Raw genomic sequence first — 7,283 nt, 5'->3', positions numbered from 1 at the left:
TGAACGTGAAGAAAGAAGTGATGCTTATGATTGCACTTTTTGACTGACCTTAAAGGAAAGGATTCCACTGTGCATGCTGCCCTTGTGGAATTTTTCAAGTTTATTTCAAACCTAAAGTCACAATATATTATCCCTTTCGGTGCCCGGTCTCATAATAGATTAGATAAAATTTGATTAAAAGTTTTTTTTTGTTTACCATGAACTCGGTGTCGAATCCAGAACTTATAGCATACTACCTAAATCACTCATCATTAAATCAAACCTAGTGGTTTAGATTAGATAAAATTTGATTAAAAGTTATCTTTATTTGGAATAGAATTTAGATTCTTTCCATCAATAGGTAGTTGGTTTTATTGGTGTTAGATTTGATAGTGAGAAATACGGTTTGATCCCCTTCAATTGTGATTGAAAGGCGGCTGAAACCACTTTATGTCAGAATTGATCCCGAACCAAATTAGACGGTTCGATTGGCAGGATACTGATGGTGAAAAAAATTAGATTCTTTCGGATGATTCGTTTTAAATGGTTCAATTTTTTTGTAAGTTTTTTTTAAAAAAAAATTCTTACAATGGAGCTGATGCCCAAAACCTCTAACATACTATCCAAACTTCTCACCATTGAACTTAGTAGATTTCAAATGGGTTCATTGACCATTTAAATTCAATTATGGAATTTGCCTATTTTTTTATTTAGTTTGTGTTAAAAAAATAATTCAACATTTTAAAATTTAGAAAAATAGTATGTACTCCCTCTAATGTCATATAATTTTTTTGTTACATAATAACGATTTACTTTTTAGATTATTGAATAATTGATGTTTCAATGATTCTAAAAAACTATTATTATTTATATATAAGATCAGGGACAATACTCCACTGAATGTTTTAATATAAGTTTTTCAAAAAGAATTTAAAGAAGAATTTTTATCATTTTTATTGAAAATATGAATTCTATAATAGTAAAATAACTTAGTATAGAGTAATTTTTTATTTCACTTATTCACCATTAAAGTAGATTTTCTAGTCATTAGGCTACTTGACAAAAAAAAGTAATATTTTATTAAAGAGTGCCCATCAAAAAATATTTTATTAAAGTGTTAAAAATAGTAAAGTCCAATATATTACTGGTAATGTTATTTTTTGTATAAAATTTTATTAAAGTTGTTTATAAATTTCGACATGTAATCATTTTACTTGTCCGCCTCTAGTTCCCAATTCTTTTGGTCTACACGTGTCACCAGCCCTACTACTCATCATTTTTTTTTTTTGACACAACTACTAGTCATCATATATACGACAAAAATTAGATTAAATTCTCCAAATAATTTGGATTAATTTTATAACTTTGGAAACTCTTATCTTTGGGGACATTAGGAAAAGCTGAGGGAATGAAGAAAAGAGAAAATGATATATGAGGGATATAAAGTCACGAACCTTTTGCTTTATTCAAAATGGTAGACAAATTTTTCTTAAATTTTTTATGTATGTTCAATCTATCAATTAATATTGGCGAAATTTTTCATTCATCTCATTAGTCCCTAAAAAGAACAAAAAGAGGACCAAATATAGATTAAAAAAAAATATTACTAAACTTTTTTTTTTGTCAAGTAGCCTAATGGCTAGAAATTCAACCTTTAAGATGGATAATTGGAGTGTCTAGGGTTCGCCCTACCAACTGAGCTAAGCTCACGGGGACTTACTAAACATAACTATATGGACTAAAAGTTACAAATGCTCAAATAAAATCGATATGTTATTATATTCGAGATACTGCCAAGTATTAAATATAGACACTCATAGTGTACCGGATGAGATCCAAAAAATTATATGGGTTTAATTCGTCCCAAGAACGCAATGGCCCAACACTCCTGTAAGGTTTGGCTCAAGTAATTCGTAACGGATAATTCAATAGATAATCATGGACTCGGTCATGAAAGAAGGATATGATCTAAATAATAGGTCACATGGGACACCTCACTCAAGGAAGGCAGAGCTAACCGCTCCCACAATGCCCACGAGCTATTATCGTCGGGTAGGTACCGGCATAGTTTTTTGATTAAGTATCGGCATAAATTTTCTACGTAAAAACAACTAGTAAAATAAATAAAATGTTACTATATATATACCCATTCAGCAAATTTTTCTCTCTCCAGGGTGTAATCCAGTGTGGCGCACGCGCTGGAATCTGATGGATCAGGATGATCTGGGATGTCGGATTGATCAGACAGTCTTGATGAGATCAGATCTTGGCTGTCTGATGGAAATCAACGGTCTGTAACCATGGTCCTTCGGTACGCGCGCGACACTGGATCCGCGTCTATTAATGGGTATTTTGGTTAATTAATTAAAAAGAATGGGTATTTTGGTCCAATTGAAAAGGTGCACCTTGCTAACTTAGACCTAACTAGGGTCTAAGTTAGAAAACCCCATATATATATATATATATATATATATATATATATATATATATATATATATATATATATATATATTAATTTGGTGGTGGGAAAGTAACATAATACCAATCTCTACTATAGCTTGAATCTGCAATTTTAGCTTGTCTAAATCTAAATCCACATTATATCATAAGTATATTTGAATTAAATTATGGTTGATTGGTGCTTGAGTGCAGTGCAGTGCATGAAGGTATATTTTTCACAAAACTTGAATTGCATTGCCTTTGGATCCATCTTTTTAATTACTGTGGTGTTTAAGTGAGTTGTACAATCTTCAATCTTGTACCTTTGCCATCTCATCTCATAAAGCTAGAGAGTATCTCTGTTAAACAGATATGCATGCATTATAAGGAAAACATGGGATGTATTGAAGAAGTGGCAGATACTACTTTTATTATCCACCTGCTCTAAAGAGAATATCAATGACTCATCTATAAGGACTACATTTTGACCAAATCATATTTGAACAATCTTTATCATTTATTGAGAATTAATATCAATAACTTGGTGACCAAGTTCCATTGTAGAATGCAAATCTCAATTCACTGTTTGTCCTTTACAACAGAATTAAAATAAAACACTACTTTTTTGTTTGTTACAAAATAAAATACTACTTTAGTTAATTAATTAATATGGATTACATACATACATAACAATACATAGATGTAACAACATGGGGATGTAGCTCAGATGGTAGAGCGCTCGCTTAGCATGCGAGAGGTACGGGGATCGATACCCCGCATCTCCATTTTCTTTTTCGCTTTTTTGCGCTTGTTGTGTATACATACTTTTGGACAAACATATTTAAATGGCGGATTCTAGGGTGGGAGACCATGATAGGTCTCTCACCGATGAGTCATGTGTTCTGTGGTCTGGATTGAATGTGTACATGATATTATGATGTACTGTCAGTATTAAATTTTTTTTTTTTTGAAAAAAAAGTTTTTGATATTTTTTCGGGAAAAAATTATTAATTTTTTTTCCCGAAAAAAGTTCCCGATTTTTTAGGGGAAAAGTTTCGATTTCAGATAAAAACAATTCCGGAGTTTTTCTGGAAAAAAAAGTTCCCGTTCTGTTTTTGGGAAAAAAGTTTCGGATTTTTCCGAAAAAAAGATTTCGATTTTTTCTGAAAAAAGTTCCGATGTTTTCCGGAAAAAAGTTACGATTTTTTGGGGAAAATAGTTTCGAAATGTTCATCTGAAAAAGTATTGCTGATACAAAAAAGAGTGAAAAAACAGAAAATATTTTAAACTTTTTTTTCGAATAAAATATTAGAAATTTTCCAGAAAAATATCGGAAACTTTTTTCCGGAAAATATCCGAAACTTTTTTCCGAATAAAATATCGGAACTTTTTTCCCGAAAAAAGAACGGAATCTTTTTTGTTCAGACAAAACCTCCGAAATTATTTTTTATCTAAAATCGAAAATTTTCTCCCGAAAATCGGAAACTTTTTTCCGAAAAAAAAATCGAAAATTTTTTCCACAAAAAAGATCGAAAACTTTTTTCCAAAAAAATTGAAAACTTTTTTTTAAAAATAAAAAATAATATAATACTGACAGTACACCATAATATCACGTACACATTCAATCCGATCCACATAGCACATGACTCATTGGTGGGAGACATGCTCTACTACCTCACGCTAGCATCCGCCTATTTAAATGGGCTATTATTGGAGTACAATTCTAGGTCCATCTAGCAAGTGGGCTTTCCATTGCATTCCGGACATTGAGAGAGAAACTTTACCCTTATACCCTCTACATTTTAATGAAACTGTACATTTTACCCAATATATATAAACTAAAATACTTAATTTTTTGTATCCAAAAAAAAAAAACTTAATTTTTAGTCCAAAAAAATAATACTTAATTTTTCACTTTTTTTTACACTTAATAGAAACTGTTCCAGTACAAGAGAGTGAGTTTATTTTACGGACCGGAATGTATTTTATGTTTTCTGATATACTAGTAATTTCAAAAACTTGTTTTAAGTTATCCGATTCACATACATTTTTCGAAAACTTAATACAAAGTTCTCCGTACATATGTACGGATGTACCAATACATTAAGTGAATTCTCAAGAAAAGTATCTCATAAATCCTTGAACATTTTTTTAGGGTCTGTTTGGTACGATGAAAAGAAAGTGAACGAAAAGAAAATTACACAAACCAATGAAACTTTGACGTAATTTTCTTTCCTCCCACTAACTTATTTTCTCCCACTAACGTTGCCTCCTGTTCTACGGCCTGACCAAAGCAACATTAAGATAAAATTATTTGGAAGAAAATTCTTATGTGAATTAAAATAAAATTTAGATCATATTATTTACAAACAAACGAAAGAAAGTAAGAAGAAAGAAAGAAAGTAAGAGGAAAGACTGTTAAAGGAAAGAAAGTAAGTGAAAAAATGAGATGATTATTTGATTGTCTGGTATAAGTGAAAGTGGAAGGAAAGGAAAGAAACATATTTGTTAAATGACTAAAATATCCCTATATAAAAAGGTAATAGTTTTATATATATATATATATATATATATATATATATATATATATATATATATATATATATATATATATATATATATAGATCACCTAAAAAAATTCCTATATATAAATAATATAATATAAAATAATGATAATTTTATTAATTAATGATATTAAAATTTAAAACTAACGCTTGACTAAAAAATATATAATTAAAACTAATGCATTATTAGCTTCAAGTTTGTTTTTTATAAAACACAACCGTATCATTACTCACATCTGGAAAAATATTCCAAACATTAATTACCTTCAATTTTTGTACAGGGTGTTTATGTAATTTTGATAAAAAATTGCTTCTATGTGCTTTCCGTCCACTAGAGCGTGGAAACACTTTATCCCAGCAATCAGTATCTTTCCTTTCCTTTTTAAGGTGGTGCCAAACAGAGGAAAGATTACTAACCCTACTACTTTCCATCCTTCCTCAATCTTTCCTTCCACTTTCATGCAAAACAAACAAGCCATAAGTGAATTGGAATATTTGGTGATTTGTAGTGAAGTTATAATTGTATGGATGAGATGTAAATATTTTATGAGAGATGATACATTGAAATAAAATTTTTACATAATATTTAGGAATATATTGGTATTATTGTTATATTAATAGACACATTGAAAATTTTACTGTTGTGTGTATAATTACTAGTATTTTTGTACTAATTAAACTATCATAGTTGGTGATCGAGTTCGTTCATCTGTTTGGGTACCGACTAATTATATTACCCTTGTTGTTTTCGTCATTGATATTTTTGTAAACTCTCGTAGTCTATTTCGGTACACCTTGTATTGAGGAGATTACTTGGTTGTTTTTACTATATATATTTCATTTTTGTCCGTTTAAAAAAATTCTCTAAAGGTATGTTTAGTTTGAGAGAGAAAAATAGAGAAGGGAAAAAATACGGAAACCGATGGATGAATTTGGACAAACTTTAGTTTAAATTCATTCATTAGTTTACATGTTTCTCTCTCTCTTCTCTATTTCTCTATCTCAAACCAAACACACCATAACTAAAAATGGAAGAAAATTCTTATGTGAATTAAAATAAAATTTTATAGAAACTAAAAATATGTTTAAATTTAATTGAATTAGGTGCATTTGTGTATCAAATCCCCCGCAGGATATGTGCTTTCTTACTTTTGTCTTCCTCCATGTTGCTGAGAAATAATAATTTAATGCATTTTCTAATTTGTGTTCTAGCTTTAAAGTGTGCAACAAAATTAAGGTGGCCGGTCTTGAATGTACAAGAACCTAAAATCAGTTTTTATTTGGCCAATGATCAATGCATTTTCATTATTTTTTTAATAAATCACAATTCATTTATCTTTTGTCAAATTTATTTATGAATGAACTACTTTTATCTAATCGAACAGTGATCAAACCCACTTAAACTCTAAACCAATTATTTACACATATATGTAAATGGCAACATTAGCATTAGACCATATTAGTGCCTCACTCATTATCGTTTACTTTCGTTTTTTTATTATTTTAAAAATGAAGCATACATCTTCTTTCCAGTAGTTCTAGCATATATAATATTTTTATTTTAATCAACACCAATCTTTTGTTGTTATTTATTGGTTTACCTTCAATGGTCTTCACATGAAAAATATTAGTCGATTTTGAAAGACTCAACAAAAATTTATGATTGAACGAATAAAAAAAAAATATCATTTTGAAAGATCTAAACATGGAAATGAATATGATACCAAAATTGACTATTATTTCAATTTGCATGCTTTCTTAAATTGTATACCTACATACAAGGGTTCAAGTTTTTATCTATATATTTACATATTTGATTATCCCTCTCAAAAACAAAGATTTGAATTGGTAAATAATTTACCGAGTACTCGATATAGCTTATGCATTGTTATACAAACTAGTGCATGCGAAGTAACATGAACATCACTAATAGTCAATCTATTTCCACCAATAGGCACGTGAGAGCGAGAAGTTTGGGAAATATTTGATGTAACTATTAGATTTTTTTATATAAAAAAAAATATTTATAATTAGTCTCTAATTTCATCTCTAAAGTCACGGAAAAAATTGGATTTCTAAAGGCAAAATTTTTAATGGTGCTGTTTAAAACAAGAATGTTAACTTGTGCCCTTAAGGCACATGTTAAGGAAGTAAAAATAGAAATTATTAAATGCTAATTTGTGCATTTTGACTTTTGAAGCATTAAATTTCTTGTATCATTAAATGTTGAATTTCTATTTTGGTATATCTTATCATGTGCCCTTAGGGCATATATTAACAAGACCCTTAAAACAATCAAAA

At 29.3% G+C, this 7,283-nt stretch overlaps 1 non-coding gene across 1 annotated transcript; it reads left to right on the top strand.

The window, feature by feature from the left end:
- Nucleotides 1-3,130: 3,130 nt before the first annotated feature.
- Nucleotides 3,131-3,203, top strand: TRNAA-AGC. The gene has a single exon. It is a non-coding gene; the product is annotated as a tRNA-Ala (tRNA).
- Nucleotides 3,204-7,283: the final 4,080 nt, after the last annotated feature.

Source organism: Trifolium pratense, linkage group LG6 (assembly GCF_020283565.1).
Source record: "Trifolium pratense cultivar HEN17-A07 linkage group LG6, ARS_RC_1.1, whole genome shotgun sequence".
In the NCBI taxonomy this organism is placed as follows: domain Eukaryota; kingdom Viridiplantae; phylum Streptophyta; class Magnoliopsida; order Fabales; family Fabaceae; genus Trifolium; species Trifolium pratense.
The sequence above is the reverse complement of the archived record's forward strand: the minus strand, read 5'-3'. Positions and strand labels throughout refer to the sequence as shown.